Genomic DNA, 25,574 nt, shown 5'->3' on the forward strand with positions numbered 1-25,574 from the left:
TGAGTTCCAAAGTCTAGGTCTGGCGTCGGTTGCAGTCACCTCCTCCCTGACGTCAGTGCGCCAGGGGTATAAAAGATGCAGCCGATGCCATTTTCTTCAGTCTTTCTTGCCGCGCGGTGCCCGAAGCAAAAGTAGTTCGCAAGTGTTGGTCTGCCGACTCCTGAGATTTTCAAATTCGAATTTCAGATCCATAGTCTTCATTAAAGCTAAGTACCCCGTTGGGGAAACTTTTTTCCTGCTCCAGACCGATGTCAGAAAAAGTTAATTGTTTTTCTTGTGGGAAGCAAATACCTCATAAGGATATTCATTCTTACGGTATTCCTTGCCTAGGCCCTGACCATGACGTTGCTAGTGGTCAGTTTTGTGCTAGATTTAATCAACGCACTATTAAGCGGCGGTACGATTTTGCATTTCATTATTTTGGCAGAAGATTTAATTATATAATGCCATCAGAGCAACAGACTACCAGAGTTTATAAAAAGCGCAAAGAAAAGGAAAGGCACCCGAGGTCCAGAACAAACGAGGCTCCTGGTAGGCATGTCGCCGGTTCTCAGTGAGGTGCTTTTGCAGCCCCTGACACCCACTACCTCAGAGCCACAGGCCTTTTCCGACTCCCACGTGGAGCCGACCAGGCCGCTGGAAACTCAAGGTGTTGGACACTCGGAAACTATTCCTTTAGATGGGTCTGGAGCCGCTGAGCAGGCATCGGCTTCTGAGGGTGTTTTCAGGCCTACACAGTTGTATGTAAAACCAGCTTCAAAGGCAAAGTCTAAAGCAGCTCTAAAGACAAAGAAACAAGTACAGCATTCTGCTGCATAGGTTTCCATGCCTAAAAAGCAGATGCTTAAAATGGCCGAAGACCTAATTACTTTGATCAGGGGTTCCCATCCCCCTCCTGATAAGAGGCCTAGGCAAGAGATAGAATATGCATCTTCAGATCAGGTTTCCCTTTCCCCTGATTCCTCTTCTGACCAGGAATATTCTCTTCCTCCCTATGAGAATTCTGATGCTGAAGAATCTATTCCTTCAGCCTCTCCTCCTGAGGATTACTCTTTTGGGGAAACCCTGCATACTATGAGGGAGTATTTCCACTGGGAGAGCCAAGATTACTCAGAATCCAAGAAAAGGCTCAAAGACTTCCTCAGCACAGGCCCCTTGCTATTCCTCCTGTTTTAGACATTGTAGATGAATTTTCAGAGTCCGGACTGTCTCCTGACTCTCTGCCACCAGCTCCTGTTAAGCCAGGCAGATACTACAGGGTTCCTGATTCACATAAATTTCTTTATAAAAGCCCTGCTGCAGACCCAGAAACAATATCTCAGGGTCCCAAAGGGGGCAAGGCGTCCACTGCAAAAAACCCTATACCCTCTGATAGGGCTTCAAGAGTCCTGGACAGATGGGGGAAAAAGATTTATACTTCTGCTACCTTGGCTGTAAGAGCTTTAAATTGTCAGTTTCATAAGCTTAAATATCAGCAATATCTAATGTCACTGCTTAAATAAAACATGTTGACAAATTCAGAATGTGCAGAAAACAAAGAAATGCAGGATTTATTGCATGCAGCTGAACAAGTAGGAAAGCATACTTTGCAATGTGGTTTTGATTCTCTAGAGGCCTCTTGCAGGGCCGTTGTTACAGGTTCTGTCATTAGGAGACATGCTTGGTTAAAAGAACATAATCTGTCAGATCATGTTAAAGCAAAATTATTAGATGCTCCATTACAACATGATACCTTGTTTGGTGTTAAAGCAGAAGAGGTTTTGAAGAAAATGGAGGACAAAGCTAAATCTATGCAAACAGTCAAGGATTTCTTACAGGTACAGCCTCCCAGATTTAGCAGGAACTGGCCTGCAAAGAATTGGTCTTTTCCAGTGCCAGACAGGCCACAAAGAGGTAGATACAGACGTCCAGAGGCAGATCACAGCCCCAAGGCTCATACAGGCCTAAACAATGGGGTGCTTCAACCTCCAAAAGCAGAGAAGAAAAATCACAGCCATACAGGAAACTGTCTCAATGACTTTCCCCTGCCAGCACCAAGCACTTATCTTCTGGCAGCTCCTTTGGGGGGGAAACTAACACTTTTTGCTCAAAATTGGCATATGATCACCCAGGACAAATGGGTCTTAAATATCGTATCCCAGGGCTACAGGTTCCATTTTCACACCCTGCCAAGGCCAAACTGTATGCTAGACCTGCCACACAATCAATGGGCAGAGGCACAAAAACAAGTTTCATCCCTCAAAGTCATGAGGCCATTCAGTAAGTACCACAGCAAGAGCAGGGACAAGGATTTTACTCAAGGCTATTCTTGGTGCCCAGAAAGGACAAAACCTGGAGACCAATATTGGACCTTTCCATGCTGGACACATTCCTGGACATTCAAAATGTTAACTCTGCAGTAGCTCCAGCCCATGCTGGGCAAGGTGGCTTGGCTTGTGACTTTAGACCTAAAAGAGGCATACCTGCATGTCCCAATCAAACAGTCATGCAGGAGATACCTCAGATTTATAGCTGGCTCAATGCATTACCAATTCTCTGCACTGCCCTTTGGCTTATCTACTGTGCCCAGGGTCTTCACAAAGTGTCTGGCACCAGTAATTGCTTTTTGCAGACAAAAAGGAATTCAGATATATCCTTACTTGGACGACTGCCTTATTCAAGCAGAGAACAAGGACACTCTACTACAGCATCTGGCGTTTGCAAAAACATTACTAGCAGGCCTAGGGTACACAGTAAATGAAAAGAAATCAAAACTCGTACCCTCTCAAGAGATAATATTTTTGGGTGCAAGCTTAAATACAACTGCCCAGATGGCTTATTTCACGTCAGGCAAACACAGACAACTGACTGACTACTTACTTCAAAATGTTGGCAACAAAGACCCAGTTATCTGCAAGAAAAATTCTGCAGGCTTTGGGCTTCATGGCATCTTGCATTCTGCTAATTCCATATGCAAGACTACATATGAGGAAACTTCAATGGTATTTAAAAAATGTTTGGACTCAACATTGCCGCAGCCTGGAAACAATAATTACTCATTCCCTGCTTGCAACAGGAGTTTCGATGGTGGGCAAAAGCCTGTCACCACAACACGGGACAGCTATTCACCTTACCCACAGCCAGGCAGACATTGACAACAGATGCATCATATATGCCTGGGGGCACATATGGCAGGAAGATGTATTCAGGGCACATGGTCCGCAAATCAAATGCATCTACATATCAATCAAAAAGATGTTAGCAGTTCAAAATGCCCTGACAGCCTTCAAGGATCTACTTCATCCAGGACAGCTACTAATAACGACGGACAATAACACAGTCATGTGGTACATAAACGAGCAAGGGGGCACACATTCCTACCCCCTTTGCAGACTAGCCATGAACTTGTGGGACACAGCATTGACTTACCAAGCACATCTGCAAGCACAATTCCTGCCAGGAAGGATAAATACTCTGGCAGACGAATTAAGCAGAAACCTAATGGATCCCCACAAGTGGAAATTGGATCCACAAGTCTTCAGTATGATAACAAAGAACTTGGGATGCCCGGACATAGACCTGTTTGCCTCTCCTCACAATTGCCAACTACAGAGATTCTGCACAAAGACTTCTCACAAGCAAGCATGTAAAGTGGATGCTCTATCTTTCAGCTGGAAAAACCTAACAGTATATGCCTTTCCTCCTCTGCCTCTCCTCCCCAAGGTACTCAAGATCAGACAAGAGAAGCCAAAAATGATTGATTGCCCTAGACTGGCCCCGCCAGCACTGGTACCCAGTCCTAAAGAGCTTGTCCCAATGCCCAGCTTGGACGCTACCTCAAATTCCTCACTTATTGACTCAAGACAGTCAGATACTGCACAGCCAACTCAGGACCCTAAACCTGGCAGTATGGCGGATAATGTAGCCATTCAAGACGCACCTCTTTCTAAAGCAGTTATGGATGTTATTTTGGAGGCCAGGAGGCCTAGCACCAGAAAATCTTATGCAGAAAAATGGAAGAGATTCTGTGCTTGGAACCAGGCACAAGGTATTGACACGATTTTGCAATACTTAAAAGAGATGCTGGATAAAGGCCTTTCCTTCTCATCCATTAAAATTCATGCCTCTGCCATTTCAGCTCATTACAATATAGAACCACCTATTTTTTCCCATCCATTACTTAGGCAGTACCTTAGAGGGGCTAAAAACATAAGACCCCCAAGGAGAGCACCAATACCTACATGGGACCTCAACTATGTCTTAGAAAAACTTACACTGCCTCCCTTTAAGCCAGCCTCTGCAGCTGATATAAAATTCTTATCCTGGAAAACAGCTCTGCTTCTAGCAATAACCTCCGCTAGACGAGTCTCAGTTACAGGCACTCATGGCTGTGGGACCTTTTATCATTTTCCATCCTGACAGGGTTTCTCTGAGGACAAACCCTACATTTATGCCTAAGGTAGTGACCAGTGTGGCCCTTAACCAAACACTTCTCTTGCCAACTTTTTACCCAAACCCACAGAATAAGGGTGAAAGACTTCTGCATTCTTTGGACATTCACAGACCACTACACTTCTACTTGGACAGAACCAAAGCTTTCAGAAAGACTGAACAACTTCTAGTAGCTTATGCTGCAGGATCACAAGGAAAGCCCATCTCAAAGCAGACATTTCACAGCATGCCAAATCAGTGCCTAAGGGCATTAGCCCACATTCCACCAGAGCAGCAGCCACTTCAGCAGCCTTCCTCAGAGGACTACCAACCAAAGACATCATAGAGGCTGCAACTTGGAGTTCAGTGCATACTTTTGCAAAGCATGATCACTTACCTCTCTATTCTAAATCCAGGGCAGGCTTTGCCACTGCAGTTCTGCAGGGCCTGATAGCCTCTCCTAATCCTATTTAGCACCAGCCTCCCTCCCATAGCTTTGGGATTTGGGATTCAACCCAATTGTAATGACTGCAACAGTGAAACACGATGAACATAGTACAGTTGTGTAGCTACCATAAATGTAGATGTTAGAGTGTATTCACTGTTGCAGTCCAGGTTACCCTCCCTCCCCCTTTTCCTTGCTGGGACTTATCTGCACTTCTCTATCCTATACAACCTATGTGGTGTGTATGCTTGTAGATGAAGGAAAAGTTGTTTTTTGGTTATGCATGCTTTTTGGCATTAGTGAGCCTACCATTTTAGGGGCACCCGACATCTGGGGCAAGAAAAACTGAATAAAATGGCGTCGGCTGCATCTTTTATGCCTCTGGCGCACTGATATCAAGGAGGAGGCGACAACAACTGACACTGGACCTAGACTTTGGAACTCAAGCAGACTGCGGGTAGCCTGCCAGCAGGATAACCCAATTGTAATGACTGCAACAGTGAATACACTCTAACATCTACATTTATGGTAGGTACACAACTGTACTTTTTGGAGCTATTTTGAATGGTAGAGTTTGTTGGCCATATAACAGTAAACGGTCTAAGAAAGATGGCGTTTTTATAGAAATGAAAGTACTGCTTGGATGGCGCAGTGGCTGTGTTGCCTCAGAGAAAGGTTTGCCAGTTTGAGTCTTGGCTGGGTTGCCTTCATTGTGGAGTCTGCATATCCTCCCTGCATTGGTGTGAGTTTCCTCAGGGTGCTCCAGTTTCCTCCACATTACAAAGACATGCGTCTAAAGCAGTTCTCCTTGGGCATCCTCTGAAACTTGGCTTCGTTCCAAGTTGGACTTTCCCGGTAAACAAATGTTAAATAATAGCCAATGTTTCTCTGCTAATTTCATTAGAGATGGTGGTTGCAGCTGCAGTGGCCATTTGTAAGTAGCACATTTGTCACTTCAGCACCACTTTGATTCGGTTGGTGGGTCACTTGGAAGCAGACTTGCTCCCAGACTTGAATATTCAGTAATTTGTTGTGGCATTGTTTTTTGTTTGAAGTAGGAGAATGAATGAAAAATCTCATAGCAGCTGTATGGAGACTGAATATTGTTACCTATTTTGTGGTAAAGTCTAGTTCAGAGACATACCTCTTAAAGCAAAAAAAATCTGGACAAAGCCATCAGTGGGGAGACAAAGGACCAAAAACAGGGAAACGTTTTAAATGTCAATCTTACAAGCTCTGAAAATTCATAGGGCAAAAGTTTTTTTTTTTTTTTAGGTACTATTCCGTTAGGGGGGCAGCAGGTGAGATGTTTGCGTGATGTGAAGTCAGTGCTGTGTAGATGTTCATCGTGTTGCCCTGCTGCAGTCATCACACTTGGGTTATCCTGTTGTCAGGCGGTCCCGCAGTCAGCCTGAATTCCAAAGTCTTGGTCCGGCGTCGGTTGCTGTCGCTTCTTCCCTGACGTCAGTGCGCCAGGGGTATATAGGAGGCATCCGACGCCATTTTCTTCAGTCTTTCTTGCCGCACGGTGCCCGAAGCAGAAGCAGTTCGCAAGTGCTGGTCGGCCGACTCCTGAGATTTTCGAAGTCGAATTTCAGATCCGAAGTCTTCAATAAAGCTAAGTACCCTGTTGGGGAAACTTTTCTTGTCTCAGACTGATGTCAGAAAAAGTTAACAATTGTATTTCTTGTGGGAAGCAAATACCTCATAAGGATTTTCATTCTTATTGTATAACTTGCCTAGGCACAGACCACGACATCACTGGTTGTCGGTTTTGTGCTAGGTTCAATAAGCGAAATATAAAGCGATGCTTTGATTTCACACACCACTACGGTAGAAAATTTAATTACACTATGCCGTCGGAGCAACCGACTACCGGCGTGCACAAAAAACGCAAAGATAAGGACAGGCAGCCTAGATCCAAGCCAGACTCAGAGACCTCGGCTGGGACTCTCTGGAGGAGAGTTCTAGGCCGACGCAGCCATTTTCTTTAGGCCCTACCAATGACATTGCAGAAGGAGAAGCCGGTGCTGCAGAAACACCTTCGGTTTCTGCAGGTGTCTTCAGACCGACTACTTTCACCATAAAACCGTATCCTAAGCTTAAGAATCCTCTAAAACCAAAAAGACTGCACTTCAGTCTCCAGTTCAAGGCCCCATGCCTAAGAAACAGATGCTTAAAATGGCTGAAGATTTGATCTCTTTAATCAGGGGTTCCCAACCCCCACCTGACAAAAGGCCTAGACAAGAGGCAGATTATGCCTCCTCTGATCAAGTGTCTTATTTCCTCAGGCTCCTCTGAGGAACAAGATTACTCCTTTCCCCCTTATGAAGATTCTGATGCTGAGGATTCCATTCCCTCGGCTTCTCCCCCTGAAGACTATTCCTTTGGGGAAACCTTACACACCATGAGGGAACATTTCCACTGGGAAGGTCAGGACTACTACGACTCAAAAGGCTCAGAGAGTTTATTTTATTCCCCCAGCACAGACCACTTGATATCCCCCCAGTTTTAGACATTGTGGATGATGTTTACTTAGAATCTAGCCTAAATCCAGATTCTCTGCTTCCTGCTCCAGCCAAACCAGATAGATATTATAGAGTGCCTGACTCACACAAATTCATTTACAATCTCCCAGGGTCCCAAAGGGGCAGAGGCTTCTATGGCTAAAAATCCGGTACCCTCTGAAAGGGACTCCAGAGCACTAGATAGGTGGGGGAAAAAGGTTTACACATCAGCCACTCTAGCTATGAGAGCACTAAATTGTCAATTTCACATGCTTAAATACCAGCAATTCCTAATGTCTCAAATCAAACAAAAGATGAGCACGCATCCTCAACAGTCTGAATTGAAGGAAATGCAGGATCTGTTGCATGCAGCTGAACAGGTGGGCAAACATACTTTACAATGTGGATTTGATTCCTTGGAAGCTTCCTGTAGAGCAGCTGTTACTGGGTCTGTTATATGTAGGCATGCTTGGTTAAAGGAACAAACTCTGCCTGATCATGTTAAAGCAAAGTTACTAGATGCTCCCTTACAGCAGGATGTCCTATTTGGGGTTAAAGCAGAAGTCGCCTTAAAGAAAATGGAGGATAAGGCAAAATCTATGCAGATGGTCAAAGATTTCTTACAGGTTCAGCCCCCATGCTTCAGCAGAAATTGGCCAACAAAAAATTGGTCTTTTCCAGCTCCTGACAGACCACTGTGGGGTAAATACAGATGCCCAGGAGGCAGAGGACAAGCACAAACCCATTACACACCTCGCCAATGGGGCACTGCAACACAGAAGGGAGGAGAAGACCGGTCCCAAACTACTAGAAGGCAAACACAATGACTTAAACCTCAAATTGCCAAGCAAAACTCTCTTGGCAGCTCCCTTGGGAGGAAAATTAGCACGTTTTTACAGACAACTGGCGCATCGTCACACAGGACAAATGGGTCCTAGACATTATGTCACAAGGATACAGATTCCATTTCCACACCTTGCCAATGATAAGAGGAATGCCAAACCTGCCACAAAATCAATGGGCAGAGGCACAAAAACAAATTACATCCCTCATGGACATGAGCCATTGAACTGGTACCTACACGGGAGCAAGGCCAAGATTTTACTCAAGGCTCTTTCTAGTCCCCAGAAAGGACAATGCTTGGAGACCCATTCTGGACCTTTCAATTCTAAACGCGTTCTGACAAGTACCCAAATTCAAGATGCTTACACTACAGCAGCTTCTTCCCATGTTGGGCAAGAAAGCATGGCTAGTAATGTTGGACCTCAAGGAGGCATACCTGCATGTCCCTATCAGACAAAATTGCAGAAGATACCTCCGTTTCATTGCAGGTTCAACCCATTACCAATTCTCTGCACTGCCCTTTGGCTTATCCACTGCGCCCAGGGTCTTCACAAAATGCCTGGCACCAGTAATTGCATACTGCAGACAGAGGAATTCAAATATACCCATACCTGGACAACTGCCTCATCCAAGCAGAAAGCAAGGACATTCTCTTACATCATCTGGCTTTTGTAAAACACCTAAGTTGCCTAGGGTACACAGTAAATGAAAAGAAATCAAAACTAGTACCCTCACAAAACATGACATTGCTGGGTGCCAGCTTGAATACAACGGCCCAGATGGCTTATCTGACGTCAGACAAACAACTACAACTGACTCAATACTTCAAAACAATGGCAACAAAGACCCAACTCCCTGCAAGAAAAATTCTGCAGGCCTTGGGCTTCATGGCATCTTGCATACTACTAATACCATTTGCAAAACTGCATATGAGGAAATTACAGTGGTACCTAAAAAGCATATGGACTCAACACAGCCACAGCTTGGACACAATGATATCTCTCATTCCCTGCCTTCAACAAGAGTTTCTATGGTGGTCACAGGCATGTCACCTCAACAAGGGTCAACCTTTCACCTTGCCCCCAGCCAGGCAAATTGACAACAGATGCATCGGACTATGCCTGGGGGGCACACATGGCAGGACGGTGCGTTCAAGGCATATGGACTGCAGATCAAAGGAATCTGCACATCAATCAAAAAGAAATGCTAGCTGTACAGAATGCCCTGACAACCTTCAAGGACCTCTTACATCCAGGACAGCTTACAATAAGGACGGACAACACCACAGTAATGTGGTACATAAACAAACAAGGGGGTACACACTCCTACCCTCTATGCAGGCAAGCAATGACCTTGTGGAACACACCACTGGCTTACCAAGTTCAGCTACAAGCTCAATTCCTGCCAGGAAAAAAGAACACATTGGCAGACGACCTAAGCAGAAACATCATGGATCCCCACGAGTGGAAACTGGATCCACAAGTATTTGCAATGATAACTCAAAACTGGGGGCACCCAGACATAGACCAGTTTGCCAATCCCCAAAACTATCAGCTAACAAAATTTTGTACAAGGCCATTTCACCATCAAGCTTGGAAAGTGGACGCACTCTCATTCAGTTGGAAAAGCCTGACCCCGTATATGCCTTCCCTCCATTGCCCCTTCTCACAAAGGTGCTGCTGAAAATCAGGATGGAGAGACCCAGAATGATACTCGTAGCCCCAGACTGGCCACGCCAGCACTGGTACCCACTACTAAGGAATATGACCCAGGGCCCACCTTGGATTTTACCACAAATTACTCATTTGCTCACACAGCAAGACGGTCAGATTCTACACAGCCAGCTCAAAACCTTAAATTTGGCTGCATGGCAGATCACCTAAGCAACCAACCAGCTCCTCTTCCTCAAGCTGTTATGGATGTTATTCTGGAAGCCTGGAGGCCCAGCATCAGGAAGGCCTACTCTGACAAATGGAAAAGGTTTTACGCCTGGAACCAAGCTAAAGGCCAAAATACCCTTCAGCCACACATACCTCAGATTCTACAGTATTTAACTGAGATGTTACACAAAGGACTTTCTTTTTCATCTATTAAAATCCATGCCTCAGCTATTTCAGCCCCCACTACAACACGGATCCTCCCTTATTTTCACATCCGCTTCTAAGGCAGTTTTTCAGAGGGGCCAAAAACATTAGGCCCCCCAGGAGAGCACCTACACCAACCTGGGACCTCAATTTTGTTCTGGAAAAACTTACGCTACCTCCTTTTGAACCAGCTTTCTCAGCTGACTTAGTTTATATCATGGAAGACTGCCCTGCTGCTAGCAATAACTTCAGCCAGAAGAGTCTCAGAGCTTCAGGCACTAATGGCAGTAGAGCCTTTCCTCATTTTTCATCTAGACAGAGTTTCTCTATGAACTAACCCCTCCTTTATGCCTAAGGTGGGTATCCAGTGTGGCTCTAAATCAAACCATCCATTTACCCACTTTCTTTCCAAATCCACAGAACAAAGGAGAAAGACTCCTGCACTCCTTGGACATTCACAGGCAACTACGTTACTACTTGGATAAAACTAAGGTTTTCAGAAAATCTGACCAGCTCTTTGTATCCTATGCTGCGGCTTCACAAGGAAAGGCTACATCAAAACAGACCATTTCCAAATGGATAGGACATTGCATTCGCTTTTGCTACACCCACCATGGAAAACCAGTTCCTGCTAGCATAAGGCCCCACTCTACCAGCGCAGCAGCTACATTTACAGCCTTTCTCAGGGGGGTGCCAACCAAGGATATTTTGGAAGCTGCAACTTGGAGTTCAGTACACACCTTCACCAAACACTATCGCTTACCACTTTACTCTAAGACTAGAGCTGGCTTCGCCACTGCAGTTCTGCAGGGCCTTCTAGCCTCCTCTAACCCTGTTTTACTCCACCTCCCATCCTTAGCTTTGGGATTCTACCCAAGTGTGATGCCTGCAGCAGGGTAACACGATGAACATAGTACAGTTTTGTACATACCATAAATGTAGATGTTCGAGTGTATACCCTGCTGCAGTCCAGGTTACCCTCCCTCCATCCCCTCTGACCTGACTAACTAAAACCTTTCAATGCCTTAAAATCTGATACTACCTTTGTGGTGTATTTGCTTATAGCTGGAGGGATGTTTTGTTTGTGCTAAACTTTTATTATTGGTACTATCTACTGACCACCAATTTTGGGATGGCACCGGACATCTGGGGCAAGAAAAACTGAAGAAAATGGCGTCGGATGCCTCCTATATACCCCTGGCACACTGACGTCAGGGAAGAAGCGACAGCAACCGACGCCGGACCAAGACTTTGGAATTCAGGCCGACTGCGGGACCGCCTGACGACAGGATAACCCAAGTGTGATGACTGCAGCAGGGTATACACTTGAACATCTACATTTATGGTAGGTACAAAACTGTACTTTTTCTGTGGTTTGAATTTTCTGTTCCTTGTCACAGTAGTATTCATTTTTTCATGTCAGTACTGCTTATTTTACTGTTCTGGTTGTAATTTTGCATTTGATGTGACAGTACTACTGATTTGTACTCGCAACTCAGTGAAAATGGGGACAAACCGTTAAGGGTGCAGCGTGGGAAATGTACGTTTGCTCTCAAGTCACTGCTGCTTCTTCCTGATTTACATTTTCTGTTCGTTCTGACACTATAATTGATTTCCTCACGTCAGTACTGCTTATTGAATTTTTCTGTCGTGCTTTGAATTGTGCCTTTCTTCTCAGAGTAATACGGATTTTTCCTCACAAGTCATTATGTAGAGGTTTTAGATATACACTTACTTCGTATATTGCATACTTTTCTGTACAGTTAACATCCCCAGCATAATGCAGGCTATACCACATCTGAATAGCTGTGCTTTTCTTTCATTTACAAAAATACATCTATGCTAATTTCCATGGTTACAATTGCCAAGGATGTCCAAGTGATTTGTAAGTAAATTAAATGAATACATAAATAAGGAAATAGCTGATTTTTGGGTTCCGGCATGTAGATCGCGAGACAAATGCCCGCGAGCTACATCGCCGCAACCAGAAGGCTGCAGCACCGTTAGATCGTAGAGCGGTTCTGCCAAACGGAAGACTCGCTGTGGAAACCAATGGCATCGGGAAAACCGACAAACGCAGACGGCCCCTAAAGTCTACACGCAGGCTGTCAAGTGACAGTGTACACGGCCGGCAACGGGAAATCTATCGGAAATACAAATGGCACATCGGTAGTGCCACACAAGTGCAGCAAACACGCACACACAACAGTATCACTTACCTCCACAGCCCCTGTTGAACACAAGAACACAGCAAACGGTCCCAAAGAAGTAGGAAGTAAAATCCACAACACAGCACAGCTAACCCTGGGAACTAAAGCATACAACACTGTCATGTGTCAGGCTAGGAGCTTAAAGGAATATACACTCTAGTTGCAGACTCCATACCCCACACACAGTACAGCCTAATTAAACAGCAGTCTGTGCACATGGAGGAACCATGTCACAGCAGGAGGGCTTTAGCATAGGACCATCTCACATGAGAGGCATGCCTGTAACAAACAGTACCTGTCCTGGTAGAGCCCCTGGGTGCAGTGTTAGGTGGGAACATGCCAACCTGAGCAAGCATGGACTGCTAACCCAGTAGCAGGACATACAGTAGTATTAACCCACCACCCACACCATGGTAGTGTATGTCCTGCAGGTGTAACCAAACCCATCCATTTGTCCCTGCATTAGGGGTGTACACAAGTATGCAGTCCCATGTAGGCAGAGAAGGGTGCAACACACAAGTACCTCCCTATGTTAAGTCTGTCACTGAAACAGAGACTGGGCCCAACACCCTGATTGGCCAGCAGCAAGAACTGGGAGTTAAAGGGGGCTGGTGCAGTACAGTGAGAATCTGTGCTGCAACTAGGCTTTGTAGACACCTGCCAGAGTACAAGCATATTGCAACACCAGGGTTGTGTTAACTGCAAACAGTGACGCTATATAGGGGAGGCAGTCAGAGACGGGTGGAGTGTACACAGCTGTACAGGGCCACTGTGGCAGACAGTGCTACTACACACGGTACAAGACAAGGTGTTGTACAGCGAATAACCCACCATCTGGAAGGGACTTGCTCCAAGGCTGGTTGTATATCCCATTCCCAGCTAGCCTTGCTGAAATGGATACTGAGAGGCCATCAACAAGTGCTGCTACCATGCTGGAATCTATGTATCTGTATAGCCCTGGTCTGCTTGGCAACAGATGCATCACAGTGCCCAGCCAACATGGTAAACCAATGCTGGTGGTTGAGGGGTACCTCTACCATTTGGAACGTGAAGCACCACCGAAACGGTACTGGGCATGTATCGAGCGGAGAGTAAAGGCATGCAGAGGACGTGCCATAACTGTACGCCAGGAAGAGGGGGAAGAACTGCTGAAATCACTGCCACACCAGCATGGCCCAGATGCAACAATGGCCCACGTGGCTACGCTGCGAGCAGAACTGCGGCAGAGGGCGGTAACCGGTAATGAATTGCCAAACTTGGTAATGCAGTGTGTCCTAGGCACAGCAGATGACAACGTACTACAGGAGATGCCTTGTCGTGCAACACTTCGGTGTAGCATTACCAGGGTACGGCAGTGGGCACGGGCATCCATGGCTACACCTCCAGCAACACTTTCGGATATTGATGTCGGCCAGTATCCACTCCATAGTGGCAGCTTCATATTCCATAGACAGTCGGATATGGATGGGACAGATTCCTTGGTTCTACTCACTACTACCCAGAATTTGACAGATTTGTGCAGGTCCGACATCATTCTTGGAGATGGCACCTTCCCCACACAGGCTGATATATGTCGCCAGCTATATACATTACATGGATGTATTGGCACTCCCACCTCAACAAGGATTGTACCCCTGGTGTACTGTCTCATGACATGGAAGTCGGAGTCTGCATACACCGCTTTGTGGGAAGTACTGAAGGGTATGGCTGCTGATCAGGGATGCACTTTGTCTCCACAGTATATTATGACCAATTTTGAGAAGGTAGCAATACGTGCCAGCCGGAAGGCATTCCCTAGGAGTATTCTGAAGGGATGCCTATTCCATTTTGCACAGATCATCTGGCGTCAGATCCAGCATCATCACCTTGTTGCCCTCTATGGCACGGACACTGCATTCTCAATTGCCATCCGCAAGCTAATAGCATTGGCATTCCTACCATTGGATGATGTTGTCTTGGCATTTCTGGACATTGTGGCTTCCTTACCGGAATATGCTCAGCCAATTGGTGTTTTTCTAGACCATCATTATGTATGAGGCCGACCACGCAAGTAATGCATCCCGCTGTTCAGCACAGACACGAATGCCATCATCATACCCTTTGCGGTTTTGGAATGTGTCTGATGTGTCAGAAATGGACTTCCCACGGACTAACAACCAGGTGGAGGCGTGGCATCATCGGCTGAAGGTATTACTGGGACGCCCTACTGTACAGCTAGCCGACCTTTTGTGTGTTCTGCAGCAGGAGCAGAACCTGACTGATACCTGACATGAATCTCTTTTGAGGGGGGTGCCTGTAACACCACGTAGGAAGGCTATTGTAGTAAGGGAGCGTCGCCTAAAGCGCATCTTACAACATAAGTGTGACTACAGTGATGTGTAGGATTGCCTCCGTGCTGTGGCACATTTCTACAAGTTGTGATACTATTTGAGTTTAGTACGCACCAAGCACTACACACATCACATTGCATATTCAATTAATAAAGGCTTTGCCCACAGCACACGGGTTACATGGTACCACTTTCATGCCCACGTGACATGCCATGCCAGCCACATGTTCCACTGACAGTTGCACATGGTGGCTTCTAAGGGGGTGTACAGTGTATCACTGTGGGGGTTTATATGTGCCACCTGTGGTTAGGGTGTAGGGGTTTCCTCAATTCTGACAGGGAATTGTCCACAGTCATTTGTCACTGCAGCTAATTTGTCATCCTGCCATGTGTCCACATCCAGCTGTCTCACAGGTGGATGTCGCACCGCCTAGGTGCCTGAATCCCTGATTTTTCTTTTAAAAAGAACTAAAGTAACACACTGTTTACATTTTGGATTCAGAAGTCTGAACAATATGTAGGACATTGTACACTTAAAGCAGTTCAGAATTCGGTCTTTTGCCTCCTAACCTTCCAATGAATGTGGGGGAGATGTTATGCACATGACTACAAGTATCTCTACATCCTAAGAAATAATGGAAGAACTGAATAGAATGTGGGGGAGATGTTATGCACATGACTACAAGTATCTCTACATCCTAAGAAATAATGGAAGAACTGAATAGGTGCATTCATAAACTTCGTGGTGGCACTGAAAAGCGAACTTACGGAAATGAATTATTTTAGACACAAAGTTCTGTTTTAATACACTTTTCTGGTTATGTACACTACTTTTTGCATATGGTTACAAGCCAAAACATTTATCTGAAGTTGTTAATATTTTTCCTATTCATCACTGATGGGGTTCAGTTCCGAGCCCTCGGAACCGAGTCAGCCTTATACCAAGCTTGCTTGCACCAAACACTCTCGAGCTAAGCTGCTACCCACAATGCCCTTTGCTAAGTTACCTCAGATCTCATTTGCTGCGCAGCCATATAGCAGCATTTCACCGAGCTCTTCAGCCAAGTGCTTTTCTCAGATATATTTACTAGTTTTGAAAGTTTTTCTCTTTTTATAATCTATTCTTGACTTCTATATTGCTTCAGCTCTACCCACAGGTATTTCTCTTACCATTGTTGGTAATTTCTTGGTATTTCTAACTTTCTACCCTTGTGGTATCTTGTTACCATTGTTGGTATTGCCTTTCTCCTTCATTTCCTCTTTCCTCACTCTTTCCCTGTTGTGTGAGTGTGTGTTCTGGGATGTCTGAAAAGAAGGGAACTACAGGGTTTAAACACTGAAGATTGTGTGTACTGTTTGGGGGTTCCGCATTTGTTCTCGAAACACCCATGTGATATTTGTGCTAGTTTCAGTCAGCAGACGCTGAATGAACATTGTAACAAACTGATTTTAAAGGGCCTGCTTGCTTCACCTTTTTCGGAGGCCATTTCTGCGACGGAGGTCTCATCCCCTCCTCCTTTGGGCAAGAAACGTCCTCGATTGGACCCCTCTTCACCGGCCGGTGACAGAGGTAAAAGTCACAAGCACAAGGCCCATAAGTCCTCATCTGAACACCATTCTGCCTCTTTGGTGCCGACTACTACATCGGCTCCGAGCTTGGCTCCAGCTAAGTTTACCGAGGTCGCCTCGTTGGTGCCTACCCCGGCACAGACTACGGCACCAACAAATGTATCTGTTTCTCTCTGCACCGGCAGTACCCGTTTCTGCTCCGATATCGGTTCCGACAACTACCTCTGAACCGTTCTTGTCATCCACCCCTATCATAACTTTGGAATTGGTGCTGTTCTGTGACTCACCATGGACCCGATACTCCTCTACTGTGGATCAGTTTGCCGGACAAGCCTGCAGTCTCTTTTTGGACTGGCCTGATTCCCCCTCAGGGGCATCAGTGAGATCCACCAGGAGCCTTTCCGAATTGGATGTGGTGTGCCTTTTTGACCAACTGCTGACTGCCAGGGAAATTTCAAATCCGCCTAGACCCTATCCTACTCCACGCTTTGGGTCTGTTTCTCCAGCAAACCCTACTTGCTCTCCTCCCTTGGATCCCTCGGTTACAAAGCTCATTTAATCAACTTTTACTAGAGGACTTCCTTCCTCGGTGCTGAAAATGACTCTGTCTGAGGCCTCCGAGATCCCTTTGGGTGCCTGTTCCGTCGGAACCCACCCTTCTTCAATCTCAGCCTTGGGAGGTGGAACCCCAGTTCCGGTGTCAGTTCAGACGGTTTTGTTGGCCCCGACTTCGGATCCGAGGGTGACTACCACTCCGAGTCTGCTTGAGGCTCTGTCCCTGGGGCCGGACTGTCTGGAGCGGTGTGTGACCCCGATTCCAATTTTGTCGTCTTCGGTTCCGGGCTCCCATTCCTCTTCTAGCGGGCCCACTTTCTGGGTGATGGAGAGGGTGCTTGCTGCTAGCAATCCTCCTCAGTTGGTTATTCCCCCAGTTCCTTCTGAGCCGCAGCTGTCAAACGCCACCCCCCCCCCCAGGACTCCGAGAGCACAAGGCCCAGGAGATCCCTGGACAGGGCATTTTCCTTTCAGAGTCTTCTTCAGATACTCCCACCGAAGCACCCCCTCGGAAATGGGTGTGTAAGAGGAAACACATGGACACCTCAGAGGAGTCCCTCACGGAAGATGCGGACTACAATGATGGGTAAGGATCCCCATGGTCACCCCCTGAAGATGCGTCCTTCAGTGACGTCATTGAAATCTTGAAACAGAGGGGTGACTGGAAGTCCTCCAACCCTTCCTCGGAGGAATCCGTATTCCTGCAGGCCTTTCGCTCTTGGCCCTCTACGTCTTGGGTGACCCCCCCGCCGATGAGTTGGTTAAAGTCATCGTGCAACGGGCTTGAAAGAACCCCGACTCCGTTAAGGCCATCCCCAGATCATCAGACAAAGTACTCTCCCCACCAGAGTATCAACCCCATTGTTCCAGAGGTTTGCCAGTAGACGCTATGTTGGTGGCGGCTGCCACGAAAAAGGACCTTGCAGAAGAGTCCTGCTGTTCACCTGCCCAACAGAGTCCCGGGCAGTGGACAGGTTAGGGAAGCGAGTCTTTGTGTCAGCGACTTCGCAGTTAGTTCTCTGAACTTTCTGGCAGATTTTACGAGGCTTCAGAGAGATCTTATCTCCGAACACTCAGGAACTCTCGTTGGTCAAGTATCGAATGGAGCACGAGATAAAGTTGCTTCCCAACTTGCCACCCTAGAATCTATATCTAATTCATCCATGAGGTTGCTGTCACACACAACCGAAGGGAGCAGCTAGCGCTGTGGGTGCAGGCGTAGTCATGAGACGTCATGCCTGGATGCGCATTTGTGACCTCGCTGACTCCTTCGTCTTCCTTTCTAAATGCCCCTATCGAGCCATCTGCTCTGTTCGGTGCCAAGGTCAAGGATACATTAGCCAGGTGCGAGCAAGACGGGAAGACTTTGTCTGCAGTTGGCCTACACTTTTCCAAACCTCAGTGTTCCTTCTCCAGGAATCAGAGAAGCGGAAAGATGTGGCACAAGAAGTCTCAAGGTCCTTTCCAAGACTCACGTGGTGAGGACTCCTCCAGAGGCAGAGGTGGTTCCAATAATGGACGACGTTCCTTTCGGGGCAGAGGGGGTCCCCGGAACCAGGGCTCCAGAGTTGTCTTCTCAGGTAGACCATATCAGCGCTCCTGAGGCGCTGCCCAATTGCTTTCCTCTGGAAGCAGTCTGGGTGTGTTTTTCTCTGCACCAAGCTGCCTGGCTCTCCATTACGAATGATCAGTGGGTGCCGAGAATCATTACCAGAGGCTGTTCCACTAATAACTTATCCAAGACCTCCGAAATCCCTTCCCAATGTTCCACCCAGTCAAAGGGAAGAGGCAGCTTCCGAAATATGAAAGCTATGTCAAAAACGAGCCATCCAACATGTCCCCTCAGATCAGTGCGGATCAGGGTTCTACTCAAAATTCTTTTTGGTGCCAAAGAAAACAGGGGACTGGAGGCTCATTCTGAATCTCGCCAACTAAACATATCGGTAGTTCAGACCAAGTTCCGTATGGTCACGATTCAATCCATCCTCTCCTTTCTGCGGGAGGGTGTGTGGATGTGCTCATTAGATTTCCGGGATGCGTATTACCATATCAAGATGGACATGTGCTCCAGGAGCCTTCTTTGTTTCCGGTTGGGAGCCAATCACTACCAGTTCAGAGCCCTGCCTTTCGGTCTCTCGACGGCCCCCAGAATGTTCACGAAATGTCTTGCAGTGGTAACAGCTCATCTGAGACTTCAGGGATTCCAGGCGTTTCCATACCTAGACGATTGGCTGCTCTCTGCCCCCACCAAGCGTTTTCTGGTCAGGGCCCTCCGCTACACACTGACTCTAGTGGAGTCATTAGGCATCACCATACATTGGCATCAAACCTTCAACCATCACAACAACTGGAATTCATAGGGGCAATATTCAACACCCAGTCAAGCCTGATCTCATTCCCCCTGCACAGGCTTCAGAGACTAAGGGCACAGGTTCAGGTGATACTCTGTTGAAGCAAGGTGTCTGCAAGGGAAATCCAAGCCTTGGGATCTATGGCTGCAGTCATCCCCATAGTTCCCTTAGCCAGACTACACATGCGATTATTACAATGGCTCCTTCAGGCCCAATGGATACCCAGTCTTCACTCCTTGAGCTCAAAGATTCTCATCACCAACATTTGCAAACAAGATTTCCTCTGGTGGATGAGTACAGATGAAAATCTTTGTTGTCCCTTCCAGATTCCACAGCCCAGCGTCACAGTGACCATGGATGCTTCCCTGATGGGGTGGCGGGGTCACATCCAGGAAAAGTTAGTTCAAGGCACGTGGTCCGATGTAAAGGTCAATTTGCATATCAGTGTCCTGGAGTTAAGAGCAGTGCTGTTGGCGTTGCAAGCTTTTCATCCGCTCCTTCCATCTGAAACTATTGCTGTCCAGTCGGACAACATGCATGTGGTCTGGTACATAAACAGGGAGGGACCAAATCTTACCCCCTATGTCGCGAAGCCATGAGAATCTGGCAGTGAGTGATAGCTTCCAAACGCTTTCTGATCATATCCCGGGGAGCTCAAACATGATTGTGGACAGACGAGACTGAGCAGATGCATTCTTCATCCTCACGAGTGATCTCTCAACCTGAGTGTGGCGGTGGAAATTTTCAGCCTTTGGGGCCAGCCATGCTGCAACCTTTTCGCTTCCCCTTCAAACACAAAATGCAGCAGCTACTTTGCCCTCTTTCCCCCTCTCAGGGAGTCGCTGAGCGATGCACCAATCCATGATTGGCCCACGGGTGTCCTTAATGCTTACCCTCCTATTCCTCTGATTCCCCTTGTTCTACGGAAAGCTATTCGGTTCAGAAGCAAAGGGATCCTCATTGCCCCATTCTGGCCTATGGTTTCCTTTCATTTTGAGCTCATCTGTTACAACCTCCTTGGATCCTAGACACTCGTCAGGACCTCGTATCTCCCCCACAAGGGCTGACTCCCGGAATCTGTCCACTCTCAAACTGACAGCTTGGTTTCTCCACTTCCGTTAGTTGCCAGGCAGGAAACCCTCTCTTCACCCGTCCGTGATATTATCTTGGCCTCTCAAAAACCATCCACCAGGAACCTTTACAGGGATAAATGGAAAAGATTCTCTATTTGGGCATATAATCAGAGGCTTGACCTGTTCTCAGCCCCGGTAGCTACTATTCATTATCTGGCTGAGCTGTTCGACAAAGGGGCCTCTGCTTCCACCATTCGAGTCCATCTAGCAACTTCCATAACGGGTCTGAAGGAGAACCACTCATCTCCTCTCGCCTTTGCAAGACCTTCCTCAAGGGTATTTTTCACAGCAGGCCTCCCATCAGACAGCCGATGGAGGCATGGAATCTGTCCTGGGTTCTGCAGGCTCTCTCTGCCCCCATTTGAGCTGGCTGTGACATGTGATCTAAAATTCCTGTCATGGAGATCCTTATCCCCGGTGGCTATAACTTTAGCAAGAAGAATTTCTGAATTACAAGCATTATGTATCAAGAGCCCTTATCTGATCTTTCATAAGGACAGAGTATCACTTCGTACTTAACCCATCCTTTCTCCCCAAAGTGGTTTCAGATTTTTCGATTAACCAGTCCATTGAACTCCCTCTGTTTTTCCCAAATTACTCTAACAAGGGAAAATACTGCCTACATTCCCTGGATGTTTATAAACAATTACGTTTCTATCTGGACAGAAACAAATCCTTTAGCAAGTCAGACCAACTTTTCATTTCCTTTGTGGGCCCTAGAATGGGAGGTGCAGTATCAAACGTTACTTTGTCTAAATGATTCGGGGGTTGCATTGCCTTCACATATTCCCGTATGGAGGGATAGTAGCCTGGCCAAATCGAAGCTCACTCAACTAGGGCTTTTGCAGCATCTGTTTCCTTCCAATCTAGGGCCTCCACGGATGACATTTGTGCAGCTGCCATTTGGGCTAAGCCCCACACTTTTATCAAGCATTACAAATTGGATCTGATCTCCAGGGGAAGAGTGGCCTTTGACTCAATGGTTTTCAGGAATGTTCTTCCATAAGGGCCACCCAGGTTCTCAAAGTAGATGGGGACTCGGTCCCATCAGTGATGAATAGGAAGAAGATTAACTTCAGATAGTTATGTCTTACCATAACATTCCATCTGAGTTGTTGATTTTCTTCCAGTCATCACACCCTTCCACCGACCCCCTCCTAAGGTTCCTGATGGATCTTCCGGGTCTTTGTGGTGTATTAGGGTTTCTGCGCAGAGATGGGCTCTGACTTGTTCTTCTATATGTTGTATGCAAAATCGATCTGAGGTAACTGAGCAAAAGGCATTGTGGATAGCAGCTTAGTTTGAGAGTTTTTGGTGCACGCAAGCTTGGTATAAGGCTGACTTGGTTCCAAGGGCTCAGAACCAAACCATTATAAGTAAAAAAAAAACTAAGAGCTCTCATAAAATCATCCAAGGCAAATTTTGAAAGAAAAATCGCCAAGGACTCAAAAGACAATCACAAGGCCTTTTTTAGTTATGTTAGAAACCTGGGAGGAAACTCCCAGATATGCTCAGAACTAGTTCAAAATGATGTAAAGATCACTGAACCTACAGACATTGCCAACATACTGGCTGACTGGTTCAGTGCAAATCCCCCCCCCCAAAAGGAGAAATATCTATACCAGAGGATTGTAGCCTCCCAAACATCTCGAATGCTCAGGTGAGAACAGCTCTCTCCAAGATGAAAAACACAGCATCCATGGGACCAGATGGTGTCCCCGGTTGTGTGCTCCACGAACTCATTGAGGAATTAAACCCGCAATTAGGGCAGCTGTTTAATCTTAGCCTCACCTCAGGATACGTGCCAAGGAGTGGCGACGGCAACTGTGGTCCCACTACATAAAGGCGGTGCCTCCACCGACCCTGGAAACTACCGTCCCATCAGCTTGACAAGCCTGGTCTGCAAAGCTATGGATAGGATCATAATGGAACTCATAAATAAAGACATAGGGGACCTGCAGACATTGGATCAAACCCAATTTGGCTTTGTCAAGGGCAGATCATGCCTCTTAAACTTGGTTGACTTTTTCAAAACAGTCACCAAGGCCATTGATGAGGGCAAGGCAGTCCACACAGCCTACCTTGATCTGGCAAAGGCATTCGACACAATACCCCACTTGGGCATCATAGAAAAACTCACCAGCTTAAATGTAAACCCATACGTCACAAGATGGGTTGCAAACTGGCTAAGTGACAGAACCCACAGGGTCAGAGTTGCTGGCGCCATGTCTGATTCCAAGCCTGTCACAAGCGGTGTCCCTCAGGGCTCGGTCCTGGGCCCATTCTTGTTCGGCATCTACTTTTCAGAAGTACAGGCAAGCACAGGAGGATTATGGCTGACAAAGTTTGCAGATGACTGCAAACTGGGCGCCATAGTTGAAAACACATCAGACACAGATATCCTTCAGAAGGGTCTCATAGAAACGGATAACTGGTGCCAAAGCCATGGCCTAAAGTTAAACGCTAAAAAATGCATAGTCATACCCTTCGGGGAAAAACAAGGTTATCCCCAGCTACCATATAGGTGGTAATCCACTAAGCACAGAAGAGGTGATCAGGGATCTGGGGACCCAGGTTGACAGTAACCTCTCATTTGACACCCACATTGCCAAAGTAGTTAGGAAGACCTTCTACATTGCCCACCTGATCATGAAGGGATTCACATCTAGGTCAAGGGAGGTCATCATTCCCCTGTACTCATCACTCATCAGACCGATGATTGAGTATAACGCCCCATTTGGAATGTATCTGACCAGACACCTGCAGCAGTTGGAAAGGCCCCAAAAGTTCCTCACCAAAAGGATAAAGGGTCTCAAAAATATGTCCTATGCTGCCCGACTGAAGGAGCTCCAGCTCTACTCAGTCGCCACACTGCTCAGAGGTGACCTGTGCCTGGCATACAAGGCCATGTCCAACCCGGAATTAATGAACATGCTTCACCTCAAAAAATCTAAATCCATCCGATCTGCAAGAGCACGAGACTTGAACCTTGACACGGTCATAAATAGGACGTGCTGGAGGGACAGATTCATCACCCAGAGACTCCCTATGCTGTGGAACAAAATCCCGGTACATGTGAGGCAGAGCACCTCGCTGGCTTTGTTCAAGAGAAATCTTGACCAATGGATAGGAGATCGCAGGTATACCCCAGGGATCACCTCAGTGTCGCTGCTTAACAGAGGCACAGCTAAATAATGGGCATAGTATCCTTCAAACTAAAGGGGTGGCGAAAGTCACAAAACTCTGGGCTAGGCTTATAAATGCCCTAGGGCAGATAGCCTAGTATGAACCTATGAACATTAGTGATGACTGGAAGAAGATCAACAACTCAGATGGAACATTATGGTAAGACATAACTTTTTTTTTACTACTTTGTGTCCCAACTTAACAGTCGTCCTTGCACAACAGTATTGACTGCTTACATGCAACAGCAGCCAGCGTTATAGCTTTAAACATCTCTGCTTTGCTAGTGATGAGCATTGCCATTTTTGTTAAGAGGAAGCTAACGATACCCCTTCTATGACTGCCTTATTTCCCTCTTAGTAACTGCACACACCAACAAACAGAAAACTTAAACCACAGAAGAGTACGCAGCACTGACTTGACATTAAGCGCACATTTTGCCTGCTGCCCCATTTACGGAAAAGTACCGTTTTATTAGCATGGATTTTCTGAGGGATTTGAAGTTTGAATCTGAAATGGTTGTCATTGTCTGACTTCAACCCTCAATGATTTGCCAATAAACCACAATTTTATGAAAAAGGGACCCAAAATATGAGGCAAAAATCTGGACATTTTGTAAAAATCTGTACAGTTGAAAGGTATAATTCAGAGAATGGTGGTTATCTGGCTTGCAGCTGTAGGCTAATTGGAGAACATTTTCTTATCTTTACAGCTGTGTATCACATGCAGATTATGGTTTGTTATCAGGGTGGGCTGGAGTTAGAAGCTGTTTCTCTTGAATGTACAACTCCTCCTGTTTTACACCAACAAATCCAGTGTGCTTCTCTTTAAAACCAAGTTAAACTAAATGAAATTCTTACTGTGTAGTTACTTCACAAAAGTAGCGAATTCCAATAAAGTAAATACTTTACACAATGTACCTATGCAGAAGAAATAAAAACGTGCCATTTGTGGTTTACAAGTCATCTTAAAGAAATGAATATCATGCTTGTAGACTAGCAAATTTTCCCTTTGAGTTGATGCTGTAAACAGATGAACAGGCAAGTGACAATTTACATCTTTAACTTTAGCAGCACCATGCAAATGTAAGATTTTTGTTGAGACACTTAAAGGACAACAACAGGATTCTGTTATTAAATGTTTAACTTCTCTGCCCCTTTTCTCCCTATTTACAGTCCCTGCTATGAATAAACAACAATACAGTATTCAAAATATTTTAAATCCACTTTCTCTCTACTAGAACAGTACCTTACTTACTGTACTGTGATTGGCTCACTTTCAAAAAACTTTTATTTTGCCCTGGAAGAGCTTGCTGCAGTCTCCAATTTATTGATGTCATCAAGGCCAATGAATAGAGGCAGCTTTCTGGCCAATTCCCTCCACAAACTGACATCACCGCAACAGTCCTAAAACCCCACCCAGTCTGTGATGTCGCAGCTCCGTGGTCCTTCCCCTATCCATACAGAAAGTAAAGGCTAGAACAAGGAAACCGTACACAAGTCAAGTCTCTTGTCTGTGAGCTGTCAATTACAGCAGGTAACAGCTCAAATTACCCTTAGCACTTTGACAGCTAGGGAAGTTATGAGTGAACGGGGATGAGAGATGCGTCAAACTAGTACAATTCAGGCTTTACAAAAGACTGCAGTTTAGCCATTCTAAAAAGAAGCAGCAGTAAGAAGCACTTTGAAAGTCTGTTCTGTGGCATTTGCACTGTTTGCATTTTAATTAGTCCTAGAACTGCATGAAATGTTACTTAAAACTGAAAGACAGCAGTGTATGCATGCAAAAGCAATGCAGTGACAGGAGCTTTAGGATGAGAGAGGCCAGCGTGATGTAATTTTTTTTACAGACAAGCACTGCATTGTGGGATATCTAGAAGCAGGCTAAACAATCTGGATCACTTCATGATGCTAGACCCCATGTGGTCAGACTCAGAAATTACATATAAAAATATT

At 46.1% G+C, this 25,574-nt stretch overlaps 1 protein-coding gene across 2 annotated transcripts in view; it reads left to right on the forward strand.

Moving 5' to 3' along the window:
• Positions 1-25,574, forward strand: part of SLC12A2 (solute carrier family 12 member 2) — a 2,115,502-nt gene that overhangs the window by 483,414 nt on the left and 1,606,514 nt on the right. The gene's annotated exons all lie outside the window — the stretch shown is intronic.

Source organism: Protopterus annectens, chromosome 2.part0 (assembly GCF_019279795.1).
Source record: "Protopterus annectens isolate FY-2018-M chromosome 2.part0, PAN1.0, whole genome shotgun sequence".
NCBI classification, from domain to species: domain Eukaryota; kingdom Metazoa; phylum Chordata; order Ceratodontiformes; family Protopteridae; genus Protopterus; species Protopterus annectens.